Raw genomic sequence first — 25,740 nt, 5'->3', positions numbered from 1 at the left:
CAACAAACTGGTATCCCGTTGGGAGAAATCTGTTCCTCGCCAGGGTGATTATCTTGAGAAATAAATATTTAGAATGAAGGATAAGAATGAGACTGATAATAAAGTATTTTTATTTGAATAGCCTTAAGAGTTTGCACATAAAAAACTCGGGGCACTACTTTTCGGCACCCCCGTGCATTTACACTACTGTATATACTCAACTGTAAATGGGCAACTTGTACAACAAATTCTGTTAAAACGGCGTAAACAGACGTTTAACATAAATACTAGACGTCGCTGACATAGGCTCTGAAACACCTAACGACCTAATCAAGTGAGAAATCACGAGTGAACAACGATATTCGCACGAAAGGCCCTTACATACAGACGAAAAATTCGGAGGCATTACTTTTCAGCAAGTCCGCGCATATAAACAACGAAAGCAGTCGTACCACACGTCCCTGGGGGCTCCTGACGATATCTTTGTGCTGAATACTTGCCGTCCAGGACACTACTGGGTTCTATTATCAACAAGTGGTATTCAGAGTACGCGAAGGCATAAATATGGGAAACGGTTCCGGATGATAAGCTGTAACATAACGGTCTTGCTACATTGTTTCTTACAATCCTACCACAGAATCTGAAAATGCAACAGTATCCCTTATCTATAAATGACAGGTTTTGGCACACAATAGGTACACTGTTACTCATATGTTCCATTTCCCTGTGTGTAATACTCTCTCGACCATAGAATTATACAGCTAGATGTACTATCCCCGCGCCAGTAGAAGTCGTAGCAGCTTTTAGGAATGTGCTACCAGTACCGGCCCACTTACCACACAACTAATGAGACGGCTGATGTTTACAGCTTAGATTTCACTACTGGTGTTGGGCATGTGCACAGGACACTTTCCTCTTACCGTGCCCCTCGCATTTCTGGCTCCGGACTGCTCGTGGTGCGACCGCAATATTACCTAGCAGCGTGTAACATAACGACGTTTCCAACATACGACAAAAACTAGGGAGCTATCCTCATCCATAATTGGTCAGCCGTCGCACTTCACTAACTAATACTCTTCCAAGTTCGATCTAGGCGTCCACATGTCACCCGAAGGCCTTCCGGATGTGCCCAATGGTGACTAGGGGCCACGTAAGCTCCTTCGTTGTCTATGGAGTGTTGAAGTTGCTATCTGAAGGTGGCGTTCATCTAGGGCGTGCAGTAAGTGAAGTACCGGGTGCATAAGGCATGGCAGTGAACGAACAGTAAGTGAACGACCACTGATAATATTTGTAAACATACTGGGAACATCAGCGGTCGCAATGAACTAGTTATAAAGAACGGTCTTGTCGCACAGAAACACTTTTATTAGTAAGTGATGACCGGTTTCAACCCGACTTTTGTCATCTTCGGACCGTACTCCGTAATACAGAGTAGAACAGAACTGAGGGAAACATGTAACGTAATGAATATTAAGTGAAACACAAATTATACGATGTGAAGACCATGGCATGGATCAGGAACTGTGGATTCCACCCACAGACGTTGACTGCTGACGATGTGATGGTCTCATCGGGATAGATAGCAGAAGTTCCGCCCATTGCCTGTTGCCTTAAGTCGTCTTTAGCCAGTGGAATAAAACTAATGCGATATATGTTGTACAGCATGAATATAAACCTTAATACTGTGCTGGGTGTTATCGTGAGTTATATCCAAGTAACAATTTATAGTTTATGCCGATAAGATTTCACACAGTATATAACGTTAAAAAGTCTACTTGACCTGCCATAAGAAGGGCAAAAGAACGGCCCGAAAAATTAAAGACCAATATCCCTAAACTCGGTCTGCTCCAAAATTCTTGACATATTCAGATTTCGAATATAACAAATTTTCTTGAGACCCAGAAGCTTAAATCCACCAATCAGCACGGTTTTAGAAAGCATCGCCGGCCGGTGTGGCCGTGCGGTTCTAGGCGCTTCAGCCTGGAACCGCGTGACCGCTATGGTCGCAGGTTCGAATCCTGCCTCGGGCATGGATGTGTGTGATGTCCTTAGGTTAGTTAGGTTTAAGTAGTTCTAAGTTCTAGGGGACTGATGACCTCAGATATTAAGTCCCATAGTGCTCAGAGCCATTTGAACCATTTTTAGAAAGCATCGTTAGTGCTAAATTCAGCTTGCCCTTTTCTCACAGGATATACTGCGAACTACGTATGACGGGCAACAGGCAGATTCCACATTTCTGGGTTTCACGAAATCATATGATACAATGCCCCATTTCAGGCTGTTAAAGAATGTAAGAGCACATGGGTCAGGTTCAGAGATAGGCTAGTGGCTCGAAGACTTCTTAAGTTATATAACCCAGTAGTTATATAACCCAGTACGTTGTCCTCCGTCAGACACAAAGGTATCGTCAGGAATGCTCCAGGGAAGTGTGATAGGGTCGCTATTTTCCTCTATACACATAAATGATTTGGCGGACAGGATGGACAGCAATCTGCGGTTGTATGCTGATCGTGTTGTGGTGTGTGATAAGGTGTCGAAGTTGAGTAGCTGTAGGAGAAGATGACACACAAAATTTATAATTGGTGTGATTAATGTCAGCTAGCTCTAAATGTAGAAAAATGTAAGTTAATGCGGGTGAGTAGGAAAAACAAACAGCAATGTTCGGATACACCATTAGTAGTGTCCTGCGTGAGGCAATCACGTCGTTAAAATATTTGGGCGTAACGTTGCACAGCGATATGAAATGGAACAAGCGTGTGAGAACTGTGGTAGGGAAAACGAATGGTCGACTTCAGTTTACTGGAGAATTTTAGGAAGAGTACTAAAGCAGATCGCACATAGGGCGATACTGCTTACCTATTCTTGAGTACTGCTCGAATGTTTGGGATCTGTACGGGGTCGGATTAGAGGAAGACATTGAAGCGATTCAAAGGAGCGCTGCTAGATTTGTTAGTGATAGGTTCGAACAATACGCATGTGTTACGGACGTGCTTCGGGAACTGAAATGGGACTGCCTGGTGGGAAGGCAAAGTTCTTTTCGAGGGCACTACTGCCAAAATTTAGAGAACCAGCATTTGAAGCTCACTGCACAACGTATGTTGCCTCCAACATATCTTTGCGCATAAGCACCACGAAGATCAGATGGGCGGCCGAAGTGGCCGTGCGGTTAAAGGCGCTGCAGTCTGGAACCGCAAGACCGCTACGGTCGCAGGTTCGAATCCTGCCTCGGGCATGGATGTTTGTGATGTCCTTAGGTTAGTTAGGTTTAACTAGTTCTAAGTTCTAGGGGACTAATGACCTCAGCAGTTGAGTCCCATAGTGCTCAGAGCCATTTTTTTGAAGATCAGATACGAGAAATTAGGGCTCATACGGAGGCATATGGACAGTCGTTTTTCCCTCGCTCTATTTGCGAATGAAGAAAGAAAGAAAATAACTAGAAAAGGTACAGGGCACTCTCCGCCACGCACCATAAAGTGGACTGCAGAGTATAGGTGTAGATGTAGATATAAATCATGTTACCGGACTGCTCTCTGGAGGATTGTTTGTACACGAAAGCCGGTCTGTAGATGGTGGCTGTTAAACAGAGTCTTCTAGCTTTTTCCTCTTCTGGCACCGAGGGGAAAGTAACCAGATCGCGAGAGGTCATTAGCGCCTTCCCTAGATGTATTTGTCGGTGGGTCTGCATATTCCGTGCGACTGCAGACCAGTATCGAATGACGCAGCGTGTGGCAACGTCGTGGTTACCGCGAAAGGCTAGCCTGGCAAGGATCCATTGTTCGACTCTCACCTACGTCGGTGCCATTTTCAGACGAGAGAAACTGGTGGCACGCCCTTCTGCGGAGCAGAACGGATCCGACGGCCATGCAGCCCACCACTTAAGCGGAATCCGAGACACTGGGTCAGCAACTGCAAACCGATACGGGAAAAAGAGGGCGGATCACGAAAAACACTCAATGAACCTAAGGAATAAATGCGAGCAAGCCTACAATTTTATTGGGTCTCCAATATTTTTAAGCTGTACAGCATTATTATTGGCACTTACAAACGGAAAACTAAGTTAAATGGCTATTAGTACAGACGCTGTGCATAAGGACATGAAAGTTTCACGGAAACGGTAACGCGAACTGGCGGTTTTTACGAAATTTTGGGCATTTTCTACAGAGCTGAGAGTGTATACATGTCTTTTTCTCGTTCTGAGGAAACCACTTTACTAATGTTGGTAACTGGTAGTCGTTTAATCTTGAAATTGGAGTATGACCTTATTTCCTGAAGGCTGAAGCTCGTGTATAGACCGTTCATCTCCCGTTGTTACCAAGACGTTACGTCATATGAATATATCCCACTTCCAATTATCTCAATGCTTAGGTAAGCAAAATTTGTTTTGTAACTAAAAAGCGCCTTTTGCTTGCTGCACTGTAATTTATGTCTCCCAGGCACGTTTTGCCTTCTTTTACCCTAGAGCATCTTTAGTGGGATCTACAACGATACAGTTTTGTTTTGATGTGTGTTATTTTTACATTTTAGATTCATGTCGCTTTTTTAAGTAACTTTTTTTATGTTATTTACAGTTTGTTGGCATCTGCTTTGCCTCTCATCTGGCCCGGAGGTGGGACTACCATTTGGTTTCCGAAACATAAACACATTTCTATATTCCAAACTTCTTCCTTCATACTATTCACAACGTTTACCCTTTTTTGTGGTGCATTATTACTCTTTTGCCACTAGTTATGGATATTTGTTCGAAAACTGTGTATTTAAAGACGTCAATATTGTGACTTCACTATGTGTTTTCTCCTGTTTTGTTTGTTTACCTACATGTTGACGACTTAACGAAGTACACTACTGGCCATTAAAATTGCTACACCAAGAAGAAATGCAGATGATAAACGGGTAGTCATTGGACAAATATATTATACTAGAACTGATATGCGATTACATTTTCACGCAATTTCGGTGCATAGATCCTGAGAAATAAGTACCCAGAAAAACCACCTCTGGCCGTAATAACGGCCTTGTTACGCCTGGGCATTGAGTCAAACAGAGCTTGGATGGTGGCGTGTACAGGTACAGCTGCCCATGCACCTTCAACACACAGTTCATCAAGAGTAGTGACTGGCGTATTGTGACGAGCCAGTTGTTCCGCCACCATTGACCAGACGTTTTCAGTTGGTGAGAGATCTGGAGAATGTGCTGGCCAGGGCAGCAGTCGAACATTTTCTGTACCCAGAAGCGCCCGTACAGGACCTGTAACATGCGGCCGTGCATTATCCTGCTGAAATGCAGGGTTTCGCACGGATCGAATGAAAGGTAGAGCGACGAGTCGTAACACATCTGAAATGTAACGTCCACTGTTCAAAGTGCCGTCAATGCGAACAAGAGGTGACCGAGACGTGTAACTAATGGCACCCCATACCATCACTCCTGGTGGTACGCCAGTATGGCGATGACGAATACACGCTTCCAATGTGCGTTCACCGCGATATCGCCAAACACGGATGCGACCATCATGATGCCGTAAACAGACCCTGGATTCATCCGAAAAAATGACGTTTTGCCATTCGTACACCCAGGTTCGTCGTTGAGTACACCATCGCAGGCACTCCTGTCTGCGATGCAGCGTCAAGGTTAACCGCAGCCATGGCCTCCGAGCTGATAGTCCATGCTGCTACAAACGTCGTCGAACTGTTCGTGCAGATGGTTGTTGTCTTGCAAACGTCCCCATCTGTTCACTCAGGGATCCAGACGTGGCTGCACGATCCGTTACAGCTATGCGGATAAGATGCCTGTCATCTCGACTGCTAGTGATACGAGGCCGTTGGGATCCAGAACGGCGTTCCGTATTACCCTCCTGAATCCACCGATTCCGTATTCTGCTAACAGTCGTTGGATCTCAACCAACGCGAGCAGCAATGTCGCGATACGATAAACCGCAATCCCGATAGGCTGGAATCCGACCTTTATCAAAGTCAGAAACGTGATGGTACGCATTTCTCCTCCTTACACGAGGCATCACAACAACGTTTCACCAGGCAACGCCGGTCAACTGCTGTTTGTGTACGAGAAATCGGTTGTAAACTTTCCTCATGTCAGCACGTTGTAGGTGTCGCCACCGGCGTCAACCTTGTGTGAATGCTCTGAAAAGCTAATCATTTGCATATCACAGCACCATCTTCCTGTCGGTTAAATTTCGCGTCTGTAGCACGTCATCATCGTGGTGTAGCAATTTTAATGGCCAGTAGTGTATATGTTGAAAACTAACGTCTAATATATATATATATATATATATATATATATATATATATATATATATATATATATATATATATATAGGGTGTTTCAAAAATGACCGGTATATTTGAAACGGCAATAAAAACTAAACGAGCAGCGATAGAAATACACCGTTTATTGCAATATGCTTGGGACAACAGTACATTTTCAGGCGGACAAACTTTCGAAATTACAGTAGTTACAATTTTCAACAACAGATGGCGCTTCGTTCTGGGAAACTCTATAGTACGATATTTTCCACATACCCACCATGCGTAGCAATAATATGGCGTAGTCTCTGAATGAAATTACCCGAAACCTTTGACAACGTGTCTGGCGGAATGGCTTCACATGCAGATGAGATGTACTGCTTCAGCTGTTCAATTGTTTCTGGATTCTGGCGGTACACCTGGTCTTTCAAGTGTCCCCACAGAAAGAAGTCACAGGGGTTCATGTCTGGCGAATAGGGAGGCCAATCCACGCCGCCTCCTGTATGTTTCGGATAGCCCAAAGCAATCACACGATCATCGAAATATTCATTCAGGAAATTAAAGACGTCGGCTCGTTTAGTTTCTATTGCCGTTTCAAATATACCGGTCATTTTTTGAAACACCCTATATATATATGTGTGTGTGTGTGTGTGTGTGTGTGTGTGTGTGTGTTTGTTTGTTCAGTCCGCAACCGCGCTGCTGCTACGGTCTCAGGTTCTAATCCTACCTCGGGCATGGATGTGTGTGTTGTCCTTAGGTTAGTTAGGTTTAAGTAGTTCTAAATTCTAGGGGACTGATGACCTCAGAAGTTAAGTCCCATAGTGCTCATAGCCATTATTTGATTCGAAACTGCGACCGTAGCGGTCGCGCGGTTTCAGACTGAAGCGCCTAGAACCACTCGGCCACAGCGGCCGGCTCGTACGAGTCCACAATACCATATAGTACCATATATGGCCTACGATTACTGAATTAAAAAAATAAACATGAATGTCATTTTATGCACGCGAGTGCTATTCTTTAAAGAATCAGCGGTGCGGATAACTGGCATCAAGTTACCCACGAGTTACGAGAAATCATTATACAGCAGAAGGACCTGAAATCCGTGCGAATAAATACAAGGAACAAGCTGTCTATGTGAGGTCGCACAGCAGAGGTTCAGCGCAAAGCAGACGCGCCCCAAATTAAAAAAGGAAAGTCCGGTTTATCATTAAAAAGAAATATCAACGACATTATCTGTAACCTCAGACGAAAGCGTTGCGGCGAAGTTTTGATGATTTATGATACGTTTCAACCCAGTTTGGCATCGCTTTCCTGGGGACCGAGCAATATTTTTCGCTTGCAGCAGAAGCCACGCCGCGCTTTGGCGCCGTCGTTCACTCGCGCGGGCAGCCATATTTTTTGCGAGGGAGCGTCACCTCTACTGACGGAGGCCGGCAAAGGACAGGGCAACCAGAGGAACGAACTTGCCCGTCCCCTCCCATAACCCTTCCCTCTTCCTTCGCAAGAGTCTCCGCATTTCCATTTCGGCAAACTCGTGCTGAAGTAAGACTCCGGAAGTGGCGATTTGATAAAGGACGACGGCAGAACTGCGGCGTCAGTCGCAGGCGAGAGCTGCAGGTCGAAGAGTTACCACACCCAAGCACACGAGCCACAGTCAGCCCGCAGAAAAACTACCCGTATTTTACTGGAGGCAACGGCGTAACAGCAGTAACACACAGTACGCGCTACTCACTTGAAGAAGGAACTTAACTGTCTTGTATTCTAATCCACCCACATACCGCTACATTAGAAAGAGTGTCACCAAATAAGGCATTAGATCTCACACTCAAATTATTCCCTACAAAGATAGCGAATGCATTACTGTTCTAAACGTTTTTAAGAACATATGAGGCACTTAAAGTAGTAAAGGAGTTTTGCTATGTGGGGAGCAAAGTAACTGATGATGGTCGAAGTAGAGAGGATATAAAATGTAGGCTGGCAATGGCAAGGAAAGAGTTTCTGAAGAAGAGAAATTTGTTAACATCCAGTATTGGTTTAAGAGTCAGGAAGTCATTTCTGAAAGTATTCGTATGGAGTGTAGCCATGTATGGAAGTGAAACGTGGACGAGAAATAGTTTGGACAAGAAGAGAATAGAAGCTTTCGAAATGTGGTGCTACAGAAGAATGCTGAAGATTAGATGGGTAGATCACGTAACTAATGAGGAGGTATTGAATAGGATTGGGGAGAAGAGAAGTTTGTGGCACAACTTGACTAGAAGAAGGGATCGGTTGGTAGGGCATGTTCTGAGGCATCAAGGGATCACCAATTTAGTATTGGAGGGCAGCGTGGAGGGTAAAAATCGTAGAGGGAGACCAAGAATGAATACACTAAGCAGATTCAGAAGGATGTAGGTTGCAGTAGGTACTGGGAGATGAAAAAGCTTGCACAGGATAGAGTAGCATGGAGAGCTGCATCAAACCAATCTCAGGACTGAAGACCACAACAACAACAACAACAACAACAACAACATGTAATTTGCAGTTATTCTAATTACTGTAGTAATTATGTGTGACGCGTCTGTAGTCTGTTTCCAATTTTCTGAAGAGTGTGAGTGCGTTTATACCAGGGTTGCACAAAAATATTGAAACACCGCGAGATATGTGTACTTGAACATGAAAACAGATGCTAGCTTGCAGGTTGTGCTGTTTTATGTATCTGACCACGAACGGCACTGTCCACTGTCCTCAACACATTGCATTTGTCAGCCGTGACCAGAATACTGTTCTGTGTAGTTGTGAGTGCTGTGTATCGGAGCTAAGTGAATTTGGACGTGGGCAAATTGGTGATGCTCTTACGGTGGGTGCTTCCGTAACCTAGGGCACCGAAATGTTTGGTGTTTCAAGAGGCGTCATATCAGAGATTTATGCCGTATACGGGGAAAGTCGAAAGATATCATTAAGTCACAATGCGAACGAAAGTGTGCGTTTAAATGATCGTACCAGACGGTCATTGTAGAGAATTATGACGAAAAATAAGAGGAAGAAAAATACGGTAGAACTTAATGTTGCGCTCGTGAACCCTGTCAGCAGCAAAACAACACCAAGGGAACCCCATAAGAGGCGCACTGCAGGGCGAGCTGGAACTCCAAAACCACTCACGAGTGATGCAAATGTCCATAATGGGGAAACATGGTGCCGAAGCGATAGATCTTGGACTGCCGGCCGCTGTGGCCGAGCGACTCTCGGCCCTTCAGTCCAGAACCGCGCTGCTGCTACGGTCGCAGGTTCGAATCCTGCCTCGGGCATGGGTGTGTGTGGTGTCCTTAGGTTAGTTAGGTTTAAGTAGTTCTAAGTCTAGGGGACTGATGAACTCGGATGTTAAGTCCCATAGTGCTTAGAGCAAAAAAAAAAAAAAAAAAAAAAAAAAAAAAAAATGGCTCTGAGCACTATGGGACTTCTGAGGTCATCAGTCCCCTAGAACTTAGAACTACTCAAACCTAACTAACCTAAGGACATCACACACATCCATGCCCGAAGCAGGATTCGGACCTGCGACCGTAGCGATCGCGCGGTTCCAGACTGAAGCGCCTAGAACCGCTGGGCCACACCGGCTGGCACTTAGAGCCATTTGAACCATTCTGATCCCGGACTACGGAGCAATGGAAGAAAATCATTTGGTCAGATGAGTCTTGTTTCACCCTGATCCAATTTCTGGCCGTTTTTGCGTCCAAGAGGGAAACATGTGGGGAGTGCAGTGATGATTTGGAAAGCCATGTCGTGGTATTCCATGGGCCCCATGGGTACTCTGCAAGGCCGCATTACGGCCACGTGTTATGTGAGGATTTTGGTTGTGGAGTCCATTCCATGGTTCAAAGTTCGTTCTCCACAGATGATACTGTCTTCCAAGATGACAGGGATCCTATTCTCACAGTTCACATCGTCCAGGACCGGTTTCGTGAACAATGAAGAAATGTCGCGACTCTTCTGGACGCAACAGAGGCGAAATAAACTATTTCTCCAGCACAAGGACGACAGCGGTTTCAGGCTTCTCGTCACATAAGAATACAAATCATGTCAATTTGTTAGCTGGAGTGGGACTCAAATGCGAAGAGAGTGGTCGCCCTCTGTTGTCCAACATGCATACAGGTCCCAAATGCTCCCTTCTCTTATAATGCTGCCCGATACTGACTACGAATTATTCACGTGTGAGAAAATATTGTCATTGGTAGTAAGACTCAAATTCTCGTTCTCTGGGGATGATAAATCCTTGTGCTCAGTACTTCAGTACTTTGCAGTGCCAATCTTTGAGTTAGTTCTTGTATTTAACATTCAAGCAACTTGTTGGGCGAAGCTACGGAAAATCACTATTTAAATCGGCGGAAGGCCGATGTAATGTGCTGCCAGCTGTCCAGCTAGTACAGTCACTGCGGGTAAGGAGTCAAAAAGAGCGGCGTGCAGTGATTGAGCAGCAACTCATAAGCTAAGCGATGACTGAGGTGGTCTAAGACTCGACAACACTGGACAGTGGTTGGCAATCCGAGGGATTGGTTTGTATTTGGTGAATGCCCGGTGAACGTTACCTGCTATCGTCTGTAGCGTCAACAGTGAAGTACGATGAGGTGGTGTTACGGTATGGAGGTATTTTTCGTGGTTAAGGTTTTCAATCCCTTCAAATGTTTAAATGTGTGTGAATTCCTAAGGTGCCAAACTGCTTATGTCATCGGTCCCTAGACTTACACACTACTTAAACTAACTGATGCTAAGAACAGCACACACAACCATGCCAGAGGGAGGACTCGGACCTCCGGCGGGAGTGGTTGGTTCCCTTATTGGGCTTAGGAAAACGGTAAATATCGAAAGATATGAACCTATTTTACAGCATTTTGTATTGCGTACAGTAGAAGAACAGTTCGGAGACGATGACTATTTGTTATCAGCATGACAATGCAGCCTGCCATGGGGCTCCAGCTGTGAGGCAGGGGCTTGAGGACAATGACACTCCTGGAATTGACTGGCCTATACAGAATCTCCATCTGAACCCAACGGAACACCTTTGGGATGGGATGGAACGTCGACTTGGCTCCAGACCCCAGCGTCCAACATGACTACCTTCTCAAGTTTCGATTCTTCAGGAAGAGTGGCCTGTCATTTCTCCAAAGACGTTCACAAAAATGGCTCTGAGGACTATCGGACTTAACATCTGATGTCATCAGTCCCCTAGTACTTAGAACTACTTGAACCTAACTAACCTAAGGACATCACACACATCCATTCCCCAGGCAGGATTCGAACCTGCGACCGTAGCAGCAGCGCGGTTCCGAACTTAAGTGTCTAGAACCGCTCGGCCACTCCGGCCGGCCTCCAAAATTTAGTTTTTGGACGACAATGACCGACTTCACACGGCAAACCGAACTAAAGAACTCCTTAATTCATTCAAATGGGAAATTTTCCCACATCCGCCCTACAGCCCCGATCTTGCGCCAAGCGTCTTCCACTTGTTTCCCAAGATAAAGAACTGGCTTACAACGCAGCGCTTTGATGACAACGCGGTACTCCAGGCGGGCGTGACTCACTGGCTGAAGTCTCTGAATTTTACGACGAAGATCTTTCAAAGCTTGTCCACCGCTATGATAAGTGCCTCAGTGTGTTTGGTGACTATGTGGAAAAGTGGTATGTCGGTCGCTCTTTCAGATGTATATAATAAAATGTATTTCTTGTACTTAGTTTTTTTCTAATGCCAAAACGTTCCCTACTTTCTGAATAGCCCTCGTACACACACCGCAAGCCACCGTACGGGGCACGACGGAGGTTAACCTGTACAACTATTAGTCATTTCCTTCCCCTACTCCACTTGCAAATAGACTAATTATATGCCTCCGTATAAGCCGCGGATTCTCGTATCTTATCTTCGTGGCCATTAGGCAAATGTACGTAGGCGCCGGCCGGGGTGGCCGAGCGGTTCTAGGCGCTACAGTCTGGAACCGCACGACCGCTCCGGTCGCAGGTTCGAATCCAGCCTCGGGCACGGATGTGTGTGATGTCCTCAGGTTAGTTAGGTTTAAGTAGTTCCAAGTTCTAGGCGACTGATGACCTCAGAAGTTAAGTCCCATAGTGCTCAGAGCCATTTGTACGTAGGCGGCAGTAGATTCGTTCTGCAGTCAGTTTCAAATGCCGGTTCTCTAAATTTTCTTAACAGTGTTCCTCGGAAGAACGTTGCCTTCCCTTGAGGGATTCCCATTTGAGTTCCCGAAGCATCGCCATAACACTTGCGTGGTGTTTGAAGCTGCCGGTAACAAACCTGGCAGCCCGTTGTGAATAGCTTCGGTGGCTCCCTTTAATCCGACCTGGTACGGGTCCAAACACTCGAACAGTACTCAAGAGTAGGTCGCACTAGCGTCCTGTATGGAGTCTCCTTTACAGATAAACACACTTTCCTAGAATCCTCCCAATAAACCAAAGTCAACCATTCGCCTTCTCTACCACGGCTCTCACACGCTCATTCCACTTGATATCGCTTTGCAACGTTATGCCCTGCCATTCAAAAGACGTGACTGTATCAAGCACGGAATTATTAATGCTGTATCCAAACATTACGGGTTTGTAAGTTAATGTGGATGAGTAGAAAAACATTTTTCTACATTTAGAGCTAGCTGCCATTCATCACATCAACGAGAAATATTGTCTAAGTCATCTTATATCTCCCTACAGTCACGCAGCTTCGACACCTTACCACAAACCACAGGATCATCAGTAAACAACCGCAGATTGCTGCCCACCCTGTACGCCAGACCATTTATGTATACAGGCCTATCACAATTCCTTGTGGCACTCCTGACGGTACCCTTGTATCTGATGAACACTCAACGTCGAGAACGACATACTGCGTTCTATTACTTAAGGTGGTAGGACGTCAAACGGGCCGACTTGAAGCAGGAGAGGCACCACAGGACATTTTAATTTCCACTGTCTATACTTTTACAAATACATTCATAAAACTTTGTCAGCATGACCAGGAAGGATTCAGAATTCACACTCATAGCAGTGGAAGTTCGAAAACAAAAAGAAGTAATTTTTTTTACATGTAAAATATCATTTTTTTCACTTACTGATGGCAGTATTTGTTGCTATAGGTACACTTTTCTTCATAAGTAAGAGAGATGGATCGATGAATTTTGCACAGCATACAAACCATACTTAAAGGTGTATGAAACTCTAGAATTTTCCAAATCTATTAAAAACTGTGGTAAAAATTGAGGTAATTAACTACAAAATTTGTGTTTTTTCTAAACCTGAAGTTTAAAATACAACAGATCATTCGTTTCTTCATAAATTAAATAAATTCTAGAGTTTCATACACCTGTAAGTATGTTATGTATGCTGTGCAAAATTCATCGAAGAATCTCTGTGACTTATGAAGAAAAGTGTACCAATAGCAACAAATGCATCCATTAGTAAGTGAAAAAAAATGATGAAATTTCACACGTAAAAAAAATTATTTTGCTATGTTTTCGAACTTCCACTGCAATGAGTGTGAATCCTGAATCCTTCCTGGTGATGCTGACAAAGTTTTATGAATTTATTTGTAAAAGTATAGACACTGGAAATTAAAGTGTCCTGTGATGTCTCTCCTGCTCCAAGTCGGTCCGTTTGACGTCCTACCCCCCTTAAGAAGTTTTCGAGCCACTTAAAGGTGTGGGAACTTATTCCGTACGCTTGTACCTTCGTTAAGCAGTCTGTAGTGGGGAACCGTGTCAAACACTCTTCGAAAATTTAGGAATGTGGAACCTGCCTGTTGCAATTAATCCATAGTTTCCAGGATATGATGTGAGGAAAGGGAAAACTAAGATTCGCACGAGCGATACTTTATAAAACCGTGCTGATTCCTGGACAGAAGCTTTCCGATCTCAAGAAATTTTTCTTATTTTTGCACTCGGAATGTGTTTCAGTTTTCTGCAGGAGACCGATGTTAGGGATATTGGTCTGTAACTCTGCAGGTCCATCCTTTTGCCTTTTTATACAAAGGAGTCACCTGTGCTTTCTTCCAGTCGCTTGGGACTTATGGCTGAGTGAGAGATTCGCGATAAACGCAAGCTAGGTAAGAGGCTAGCGCCTTCGGGCTATAAGCGAGCATAGCAGTCAACCGGAGAAGAAATCCGCCTGCTTTTGAACGAGCTTACAAGGTCCATTGTGAACGGGAACAAGTACTGATTACCTCTGCCAACATACTGTTTTCCATCGACCCAGCTCTGTTCGCAATCGACGGTTCGTGACGAAGCAGCCTGCCGCCTCAGATACTCGCACAGTTAAGTGTTCTTTTACTATTATTTTCCTGTCTCTCTCACTGTCAATCAGTCTTGATGGTATTATGAAGCCTTTTCCATTCTCTCCGCAGCGCGTGTACTGACGAAATTACATTCCTGCACTGCGAACCCGACAAAGAATGCTTACAGAATTTTTCTTCCAGTCAGTCCCTCGCGAGATGTATCAGTAATAAAGAGAACAACTTTTTTTCTAATTCTAGATTCATTTCTGTAGAAAATACATTGAGTGCATCGCTGGAGGAACGAAGCGATGCATTTCACGTCGTAGACGAAGCAGAGGGGGAAACCCCTGCATGATCAAAGCCGCCAATTCCGCTCGAGCAAATTAAAAAGTTCTGCGCCAGATAGAAAGTCTGGCCCTTTCAACTTCGCTACGGATTCTGATAGCTATCGGGAGATAAAACAGTAACCCCAAAGCAATGAGTTCCACGCTGGAAACAAAGGGCAACTGTAGAATTCAGTTTGTAGCATGAGTGAGGGTTTTTTGCCGATGATTACAGTTACAGGTATTAAGGACGCAATATGCAGCTCTTTTATACCTGATGATCGTGTACGTCTATGTAGAACAAGTCTTTATTATATTACCTTCCTGGATAGCCTGTATGTCACGCTGTGAAGTTCATTTCAGCGGAAAGGAAAAAGGAAGTCTAAATACAAAGAAGCCAGCAGTAGAAACGCTCGTCGCATCTTTGGGAGTAAGAGTTAATAACAGTAACGCTATAAACGTCTCTTGCTAGTGCTCAGGTGTACGAGGAGAGCAGAAAGAGAGCAGTGCGCACTGGCTGCTTCATTCCATGACGTATAAGAACAACCAATCACATCTTGTCAAACAGTGTTCGGCAGTATTCCAGCTCTGCGTTGATGAACCCGAACAAAATTTCAGAGGTTATTCAGGAGTATTTTCCGAGTGCTTTAGAAAATGAGTACTGAATTCCAAATGTCAGGCTCAGACAAGTGCACAGTATTAAGGTCAGCCCACCCAGTTAGCCGTGCGGTCGGTCTAACGCACCGCTTTCCCGATTGGGAAGGAGCGCCTGGTCCCCGGCGCGAATCCGCCCGGCGGACTAGTGTCGAGGTCCGGTGAACCGGCCAGTCTGTGGATGGTTTTTAGGCGGTTTTCCACCTGCCTCGGCGAATGCAGGCTGGTTCCGCTTATTCTGTCTCAGTTACACTATGTCGGCGATTGCTGCGCAAACAAGTTCTCCACGTACGCGTACACCACCATTACTCTGCCACGCAAACATAGGGGTTACACTCGTCTGGTGTGAGACGGTTAACATACATACATACATACAAGATCAGGTGGGTTACTTTGAGAATTCACAAATATGAAAAAAAAGCTAGGGTGTAATTACCTGCGAGAGTTGATATGACATGTCTGATGATAGAAAACCCAAACAAATGTAACTCAGCACGGATTTTTGACACGATATCTTCGTCACAAATCACGATACTAGTAAATGAAACGCGAATTCAGAATCTCAAGTATACTCTGGTTCTACAAGCTACAACTTGTCTCTGCTTCTATAGGGGCCCGGGAATAAATAAGCTTCACTCCTTTGAGATGTGGTCACCATCGCATACTGCACCGTGAGGACAAATCACTCTTCATCGTTTAGCAAAACTGGAAGCACTAGGAGAGAACGCAACGTCTTCTGTATCGCTGTACAACAGTACTTACACTATAACAAACCAGAATGTAAAGAGACCAGCGTGAAAAAGTGTTTTCGTTCTTAAAGTGCGCTAGGTTTCTAGGTTGAGGATCCGTGGCTCGAACAGTTCGATCAAAGTGTTCCCACAGATTCTTAACTGGGTTTAAATCCGGGTAGTTTGGTGGCCTGTAGGCTCATATTGGTGCCCGTCGAACCACGCATGTACATTACCAGCTGTGTGTCATGTTGCAGTGTCCCGCAGGTAGATGCCATCGTGCCATGGGAAAACAGACTGCATGTAGGGGAGGACATCGTCGCCAAGGATAGGTGCATCCTTGTGTTCATTGCGCCTTCCAGAATGACGAGATCCCTCAGAGAATGCCACGAGAACATTCCCTAGGTCCTAGGATATAACGCTCCCTCCTGTGGGCTGGACCCTTCCGACGATTGTTGCAAGGTGTTTGCTTTCGCACGCTTCACGTCGTACATGCCAAGAGCCATTGTCCAATGGAGCATAAAAAGTGATTCATCTAAAAAAAAGGTCACCTGTCGCTACTCTGTGGACATCGAGTTGCGGTATTGGCTCGCAGTATCCGACCCTCGTCGCCGATGAACTGCAGTCAGCAGGGTCAAGTATGAACCAGCCGCCTGCTACGGAGGACCATATGCAACGACGATCGCTGAACTGTAGTTCAGGAGGTACTGTTAGTGGCCCCTTGATTCATCTGCGCAACAGATGCAAGTCTATTGGCACGTGAGCATCTCCGCAGCCGACGTTCACCTGGCCGTTTGTGAGTGGCTACTGTAAGTCAAAGTCGAACATGGTCGGTGGTCACATTAATGTAACTGGATCTCTATTAATAAACAGCCTTGTCCGCCCCGATACCTGAATGGTCAGCGTGACGAACTGCCGTCCTAAGGGGCCCGGGTTCGATTCCCGGCTGGGTCGGAGATTTTCTCCGCTCAGGGACTGGGTGTTGTGTTGTCTTCATCATCATTCCATCCCCATCCGGCGCGCAGATCGCCCGTACGGGGCCTCCCGGCCAATGACGCCCAACGCTCATTTCCATAACAGCCTTTCCTCCCCCCCCCCCCCCCCCCATGAACCATGGACCTTGCCGTTGGTGGGGAGGCTTGCGTGTAAACGATACAGATAGCCGTACCGCGTAGGTGCAACCACAACGGAGGGGTATCTGTTGAGAGGCCAGACAAACGTGTGGTTCCTGAAGAGGGGTAGCAGCCTTTTCAGTAGTTCCAGGGGCAACAGTCTGGATGATTGACTGATATGGCCTTGTAACACTAACCAAAATGGCCTTGCTGTTCTGGTACTGCGAACGGCTGAAAGCAAGGGGAAACTACAGCCGTAATTTTTCCCGAGGGCATGCAGCTTTACTGTATGATTAAATGATGATGGCGTCCTCTTGGGTAAAATATTCCGGAGGTAAAATAGTCCCCCATTCGGATCTCCGGGCGGGGACTACCCAAGAGGACGTCGTTATCAGAAGAAAGAGAAAAGCGTTTCTGAAGAAGGAAAATTTGTTAACATCGAGTATAGGTTTAAACGTCAGGAAGGCGTTTCTGAAAGTATTTGTATGGAGTGTAGCCATGTATGGAAGTGAAACATGGACGATAAATAGTTTGGACAAGAAGAGAATAGAAGCTTTCGAAATGTGGTGCTACAGAAGAATGCTGAAGATTAGATGGGTAGATCACATAACTAACGAGGAGGTATTGAATAAAATTGGGGAGGAGCTTGTAGCACAACTTGACGAGAAGAAGGGATTGGTTGGTAGGACATGTTCTGAGACATCGAGGGATCACCAATTTAGTATTGGAGGGCAGCGTGGAGGGTAAAAATCGTAGAGGGAGACCAAGAGATGAATACACTAAGCAGATTCAGAAGGATGTAGGCTGCAGTAGGTACTGGGAGATGGAGAAGCTTGCATAGGATAGAGCAGCACGGAGAGCTGCATCAAACCGGTCTCAGGACTGAAGACCACCACAACAACAACAACAACACCCTTTATTTGATTTCATATTATTTGCTACAAGGCATGTACCACAGTTGGACGACCGTCTTTATAACGCGCATTCATGAGTTCATGTTACTTCCACGTGACATTTATGCTACAGTAGCTGATTGGAGAGAGTTGCGAACTTTCGTGAACTGTCAGCATTGGAAGACAAACATTAAAATATTCCCCCTCTCACTTCTACTAAGCCGGCAGTGGCCGCGCTAATTACCATAGTTGCCCTTATGTAAGCGGCAAACTTTACTTTGCTCACGCCCGAATTCACCAACACCAATTAAAATTAAGCACATCTTAATAGATTAATGTCAAATGGTTCAAATGGCTCTGAGCACTATGGAACTTAACATCTGAGGTTATCAGTCCCCCTAGAACTTAGAACTACTTAAACCTAACTAACCTAAGGACACCACACACATCCATGCTCGAGGCAGGATTCGAACCTGCGACTGTAGCGGTCGCGCGGTTCCAGACTGAAGCGCCTAGAACCGCTCGGCCACACAGGCCGGCAAAAGTTTACTGTCTTTGTAAGTCTTTGTGTTGGTTACTGAGCAAGAGAAATATACGAGGAGCATCCAGAAAGTAAGTTTCCCAACTTTCTAAAAACAAAGACAACACAATTACATGAAAAACTTTATTGGCAAAACGTACAGCAACGTTTGAGCTATTTTTTTGACATAATCAGCAATTGTCACATCGCGGGATCAACTTTTGTATTCGTGTGTCGTAGAAGTCTGCCGTCTGTGAATGGAACCATGTAACAGTCGCCTTCAGCTCTTCGTCGTCATCAAAACGCTGGCCGGAAGACAGGAATTTCTTTGGATGCAAGAAAAGATGGATATCGCTGGGAGCAAGATCACGACTGTATGTTGGATGATCGAACAGCTCCCAGCCGAATTTGTGCAAAACAGTTGCTGAGCCGTATGTGGACGAGCATTGTCGTAGAGCAGCAATACACCCGCAATAAACATTCCACGCATCTTGTTCTGTATTGTTACACAGCTGTTTCACCTTTGGGCAGGGAGTCAATGAGCAGAACGCCCTTCCTGTCAAAGAACACAGTACACATCACTTTCTGTACCAACACAGGTTGTCGGAATTTCGTACTGAGCGGAGATCCACCGTGACGCCAACGCATTGGCTGCTGCTCTGTTCCTGGGGTCAATTGAGAAATCTATGTCTCATCGCCCCTGACGATTCTGTCGAGGAACCGTCGCCGTCATCGTGATACCGCTGGAGAAATGTCAATGCTGCTCCAAAGCATTTCATTTTGTGCTCAGGTGCCAAATTTTTCGACACCCTCATAGCACACAATTTCTTGAACAGCATGTGCTTACTGACAATTTCAAGCAACAAGGATCACGATACCTGCGCAAAATCGCTCCTGAGCTCCGTAATAGTGAAGCGACGGTTCTCCGGGATGCACTGCCGCATCACCTCTACCAGGTGACCATTGATGAGAGACGGACGCCCACTGCGCTCTTCAACATTGATACTCTGACGACTTCGGAAAAAAAGCGTACACCAGCGGCGCACCACCTGCTTGCTCATGATGTTCTGCCCATAGACCTGGCAGAGCTAACGATGAATTTCGATGGGCGCTATGTTTTGTGCATCAAGGACCCGTATCACTGACCGAACCTCGCAGGCGGCGGGAGAACGGACACGAGACGAAATTTCGGGTCACTGCTGCTGCTGTACTGGCAGGAACTGCCCAGCCGGCATTTGACTGTCAAGCCATAGCTCTGTTGCGCATGCGCAATTTTCCCGGCTGAATACGTCTACTTAAAAGGAAACAACATCGGGAAACTTACTTTCTGGATGCACCTCGTATTCTTAGTAAGCTATTAACGTTAGCTGATGTTTCTAGATTCTGTTGTTTGGTATTTGCTGGATTATTATTATAAAATACGGCTGAGAACCGCGGGGCACGAGCACTTGATTCGAGCCAGAGTTTGACGACCACTGCAGCAGTGTGTTGCGCTCTCTGGAGAATGGAGAAGACTTATTCCTCCTAATTTTTTAAATTAAGAGAGGGAGAGAACTGTAATGAATTGGGTCTAATACAGTCTGAACTTCCGTCGAGATACTGAATGCAGTTGCCCAGAATATTATTATAGTTAGAGGACATCTTGATAAATTTTGAGAGAATTCCGATTGTGGGCGAATTTTGAACCGCGATTGTGACTAAAAAGTGTTAGGGATAGTTCCGAGTGATTTTAAGAACATGTGGTATTAAGTTTCTGATACCTTTCTACCGTTTTCCTTGCTATTTTCTGAACCTCCGTTTTCATGTTTAAAGATTTATTTGTACGCAGAAGGATGACGAACTTTCCCTTATGAGCACATGATATGAGTACGTAATTTCATTTCAAAAATACAATAATTAGAAACCTATTCACCCTCCACGCACGATGCCTCAATGGCACAAATGCGGATTCCCTGCTGCTTATAACCATGGTGCAGAACTGGAAAGTGAACAGGCTTGCTAACATACTATGATTAGCGCATTTCAGCCTTGGTGCAGCACAGCTGGATTTGAACGAACAGAACGAGGTTAAACATCCCATCTAGCGAACACACATTTACCATTAGATACTATCTGCGTCAGGTCATATAAATTATTATTGTAGAAATACAACAGGGAAAGGAAATCAGCCGTGTCCTTTTCAAAAGAACCATCTCGGAATTTGCCTGAAGCAATTTACGGAAAGGGTTCCAGCTCTGCTGGGCATCGAGTCGAACTGAGCTACAGGTACGTCATTCCATATTGCTTCAACTCAGTGCTGGCATCCTCTGTACTGAGGTGGGTCAAACACGCGGTCTTGCGTTATCCTGCTGAAACATAATATTACAAAGACCTGTGGAATAGGACACAGCCATCAATCTCAACACGTTAGAAATGTAACACCTGCTCTCCAAATTAGCATCTTTACGAACCAGATGTGATCCTGCTGTGTACTCCATGGCACTCAATACCTTCACGTCAGCTGCTGGGCATGCATGCGACAAATGCAATCTGATAACGTTTGTTCTCTTCGTAGTCTCCACACGGCGATACGTCCACTGTGATGCTGTCACAGAACAGAGACTTGTTTGAAACGACAACGCGGTGTCACTACCGCGTCCAGAGGTGCACCAATGTAAGTGCACATCTCTGCTGTCACGCCAAATGGCTCTGAACACCATGCGACTTAACTTCTGAGGTCATCAGTCGCCTAGAACTTAGAACTAATTAAACCTAACTAACCTAAGGACATCACACACATCCATGCCCGAGGCAGGATTCGAACCTGCGACCGTAGCGGTCGCTCGGCTCCAGACTGTAGCGCCTAGAACCGCACGGCCACTCCGGCCGGCACTGTCACGTCAAATGAAGTTTCAACGATGCTCTAGACGTCCTCTCACTGTCCACGTGCATAACTGTATTGTTGTTAGCAATTCCATTTTCTGCACGAGGTATCTGACATAGCTGTGATCCTGCACGCGCGAGCGGGGCGTTAGCCAAGTGAGACCGTCGAGAAACTCTCCTGAACCAGTGAAACTGCAGCGAGCGTCAACACAAATATTGTGGAATCAGAAACCGCAGTCTCAACGGGTAAAAAAATGGAAATGTCGTGTGGCTAGGGCCTCCCGTCGGGTAGACCGTTCGCCACTTCGGCGACCTGCGCGTCGATGGGGATGAAATGATGATGATTAGGACAACACAACACCCAGTCCCTGAGCGGAGAAAATTTCCGACCCAGCCGGTAATCGAACCCGGGCCCTTAGGATTGACAGTCTGTCACGCTGACCACTCAGCTACCGGGGCGGACTGTCTCAACGGGTCACGGTTTGCCGCTACCGTATTCCAACAAGTGATGGTAAATTTTTCTTCTTCTAATACGATGCATAACACGATCTTCTCACAAACAAACAACGGTCAAATGCAATTTCTTAATGAGAAACCCACTGCGCAATCTTTCCTTACGCACACAATGTAGGTGGCATTGTTGTTACCTAATCTGTGCGGTTGCACTGAAGTGATGATCATTTGCATGTCCAAGCATGCAGTAAACTTCAAGTCAATTTGACGTTACTGTCTGTCGTCTTCACGGTCTTGCAATTTTAATTGCCAGTAGCGTGTTTACGACAGCTGCAAACAATGAATGGATGTACAGAACAGGAAGCATAGGAAAGTTCAACAATGGCCTAAGGGCCATAATGAATATGCATTGATGGCTGCCGTGACAAGTACCAGCAGAACGGATGTCAATTGACCTGAAACAGTTCTTTGCTGCATTCCACACGATAACAAAACATCGAGCCGACGACCTAAAGCCGTCCTCACACGGGAAGTATTTCTTATCACGACGCGCGCCAAACGCGGTGTCTGTCGTAGCTGCTACACTCTCCGAAAATATCCTGCTACATCTCATGAAAACATAACGTGCTCCTCATCGTGATTTGCGGCCTCAACGCTCTCCAGAGTCAGTTCCAGTATCGCAGCCAGATTCTAAGTACAGAGCGCAGCCAAGCCAATATAGAGCAGCAGTCCAAGAGGCGAAACAGTCCACCGCGGCGTAGCACTTCCGAGTTTTGGAGTAGAATATAGCATGATGAGAACTGGCTTGTAGACGTGGGTGGCGGCGTAAAAAAAAAAAGATTCCATAGTTAATAGAGCCGGCAGGTGGGCTCACTGTATACAGGGTGAAAAGTATTTAAACAGACAAACTCTGGGAGAATGAGATTTTCACTCTGCAGCGGAGTGTGCGCTGATATGAAACTTCCTGGCAGATTAAAACTGTGTGCCCGACCGAGACTCGAACTCGGGACCTTTGCCTTTCGCGGGCAAGTGCTCTACCATCTGAGCTACCGAAGCACGACTCACGCCCGGTACTCACAGCTTTACTTCTGCCAGTACCTCGTCTCCTGCCTTCCTAGAGCACTTGCCCGCTAAAGGCAAAGGTCCCGAGTTCGAGTCTCTGTCGGGCACACAGTTTTAATCTGCCAGGAAGTTTCATATCAGCGCACACTCCGCTGCAGAGTGAAAATCTCATTCTGGAAACATCCCCCAGGCTGTGGCTAAGCCATGTCTCCGCAATATCCTTTCTTTCAGGAGTGCTAGTTCTGCAAGGTTCGCAGGAGAGCTTCTGCAAAGTTTGGAAGGTAGGAGACGAGGTACTGGCAGAAGTAAAGCTGTGAGTACCGGGCGTGAGTCGTGCTTCGGTAGCTCAGTTGGTAGAGCACTTGCCCGCGAAAGGCAAAGGTCCCGAGTTCGAGTCTCGGTCGGGCACACAGTTTTAATCTGCCAGGAAGTTTCAAACTCTGGGAGGTTGTAGGGGACATCAAAGCAAATATTTTTCCCTAATGTCATTTTTTCCTACGTGGATTATTTAAACCGTTGGAGGCCATATTACGCTCTTCAGTTGATAGAGGCCGTATTACGACCTTCAGTAGTTAGAGGACGTATTACGCTCTTCAGTTGTAGGCGACTGCTGTCCACCAGTGTAGTAGTGCATTGTCTCTGTTTACTAATGTAGCGATACACCTGGAGTGAGTACACTGATATGGTTGGTGCGTACTACGTAGCGCACCACAACGGTCGAGCTGCACAGCGGGTTTATCATCAACAATATCCTAATCGCCGTATACCGCATCATACGACCTTTGATGCTGTGTACCAACGTCTGCGTGAGATCGGGTCATTTAGCAGATTACCTGGACAGGGATGCCGTCGCACGGCAAGAACGCTGCAATTTGAGGAAGCTGTCTTGCAGCATGTGGAGCGGGATCCTTCAACCAGCACTCGTGCAATTGCACGTCACATGGGGACGAATCAGACGAATGTAAGAACAGTCCTTCGAGAGCAATTGTTACGTCCATTTCACTAACAGCGTGTCCACAACCTGGAACCAGTTCATTATCCACCCAGAGCACAGTTTTCGCAGTGGTACCTGGAACAGTGTGAAATGCATCCTACATTTCCATCCTCTGTGTTGTTTACCGATGAAGCAACGTTCGGGCGTGATGGAGTCTTCAAAATGCACAATTCGCATGTTAGGAGTGAGGATACCCCACATTCCACAGTTACTAGCGCTCATCAAGTGCGGTTCTTCGTTAATGTGTGGGTCGGTGTTGTTGGAGATTGTTTAATTGGGCCGTATCTGCTACCTAGTTGTTGTCTCTTGGTCATAAAAAAATGGAAAAGTGTTTGTTGGTTTAATTAATTTGCCGCCAGAGAAATCTTCCTCTACCGGTTTAAATACTCCTCATAGGAAAAAATTACATTCGGGGAAAATATTTGTTTTGATGTCCCCTACAACCTCCCAGAGTTTGTCGGTTTAAATACTTTTCACCCTGTATTCTGGGCGACCAAACGCTGTGGCTTGAAGCGCGCGCGCGAAAGCGGCCTGCGATGCTAGGGCGGCCAACGATGAGTTCCCCGGCCGCGCATAATGAAGCGCGCCATCGCTCGGTGAGGAGATTTAATAGTGGCGGATACCACACTATCTATGAATCTTCATCTCATTTTCGTGTTTAAAATGAATACAGTTAAATCATAGCATCTAATATCAGTTTGCACATGCATAATATGCCTCTTCTCAATGTTGCGTTGACAACAAACACTGTAAAGTAACGCACTTCATCAAACAGATTTCAAGATCGAGATTCGTTTCGCAGTTTCATTTGAGTGGAACAGGAAAAAGATATTTACAAATATGAGACGGTCTATAATACCAAGATAAGAGCAAAAACTTCCAGTGTGTAACTTATGTTTACTTTCTGAGATTGACTGGCAGTCACGTTAAGATTTCTAGCCGCTGGGGAAACATTCCAGTCGTCCGTCTTTCCAACTAGAATTGCAGCAAATAATTATTTATATGAATGAGTGGTGTCTGTTCTTTTGAACATGTCTGAAAGAATGGACCCCATGCCGTCATATAATTGCTTCGCCTCGATGGGCAATAAACCCACAACCTTCAGTGCCGATGAATACTTCGTTCGACCTCCAGGGGGAATCTAAAAATTGCCGACGTGGAGAACGTGGATGGGGACTGTAGATAGGTGGCGCTAGGTGGCAATGTGGGTCGACCGGGTGCGTGCCGAGACAGTCCGTGCATTTGCGATAAGCAGTGTGTCTGGATGGCGCAGTGGTTAACGCACCTGCCGAGTAAGCAGGAGATCCCGGGTTCGAGTCCCGGTTCGGCATACATTTTCACTCGTCGCCGCTGATTTCGCAGAAACTCCCGATGTAGCTGATATTTTCAGTTCCTTCCTTTTCCTTTCCTTTCTCCCCCCCCCTCCTCCTCCTCCTCCTCCTCCCTCTCTCTCTCTCTCTCTCTCTCTCTCTCTCTCTCTCTCTCTCTCTCTCTCTCTCTCTCCCCTCTCTTCTCTCTCTCTCTCTCTCTCTCCGCCTGTAGTTACAAAATGGGAAGGGAGGAAAATTAGGTTTAACGTCCCGTCGTTGCCGAGATCATTACAGACGGAGCACAAGCTCGGGTTATGTAGACGATGGGGAAGGATATCGGCTGTAGAGAAA

The 25,740-nt window shown here is 45.8% G+C and overlaps 1 protein-coding gene and 1 non-coding gene across 5 annotated transcripts in view; one reads left to right on the top strand and one right to left on the bottom strand.

Annotated features, from left to right (window-relative positions):
• Positions 1–25,740, bottom strand: part of LOC124782465 (protein-tyrosine sulfotransferase-like) — an 878,071-nt gene that overhangs the window by 766,024 nt on the left and 86,307 nt on the right. The gene's annotated exons all lie outside the window — the stretch shown is intronic.
• Positions 25,338–25,413, top strand: Trnat-agu. Its single transcript has one exon. It is a non-coding gene; the product is annotated as a tRNA-Thr (tRNA).

This window comes from Schistocerca piceifrons, chromosome 1, assembly GCF_021461385.2.
Source record: "Schistocerca piceifrons isolate TAMUIC-IGC-003096 chromosome 1, iqSchPice1.1, whole genome shotgun sequence".
Lineage (NCBI taxonomy): Eukaryota > Metazoa > Arthropoda > Insecta > Orthoptera > Acrididae > Schistocerca > Schistocerca piceifrons.
The sequence above is the reverse complement of the archived record's forward strand: the minus strand, read 5'-3'. Positions and strand labels throughout refer to the sequence as shown.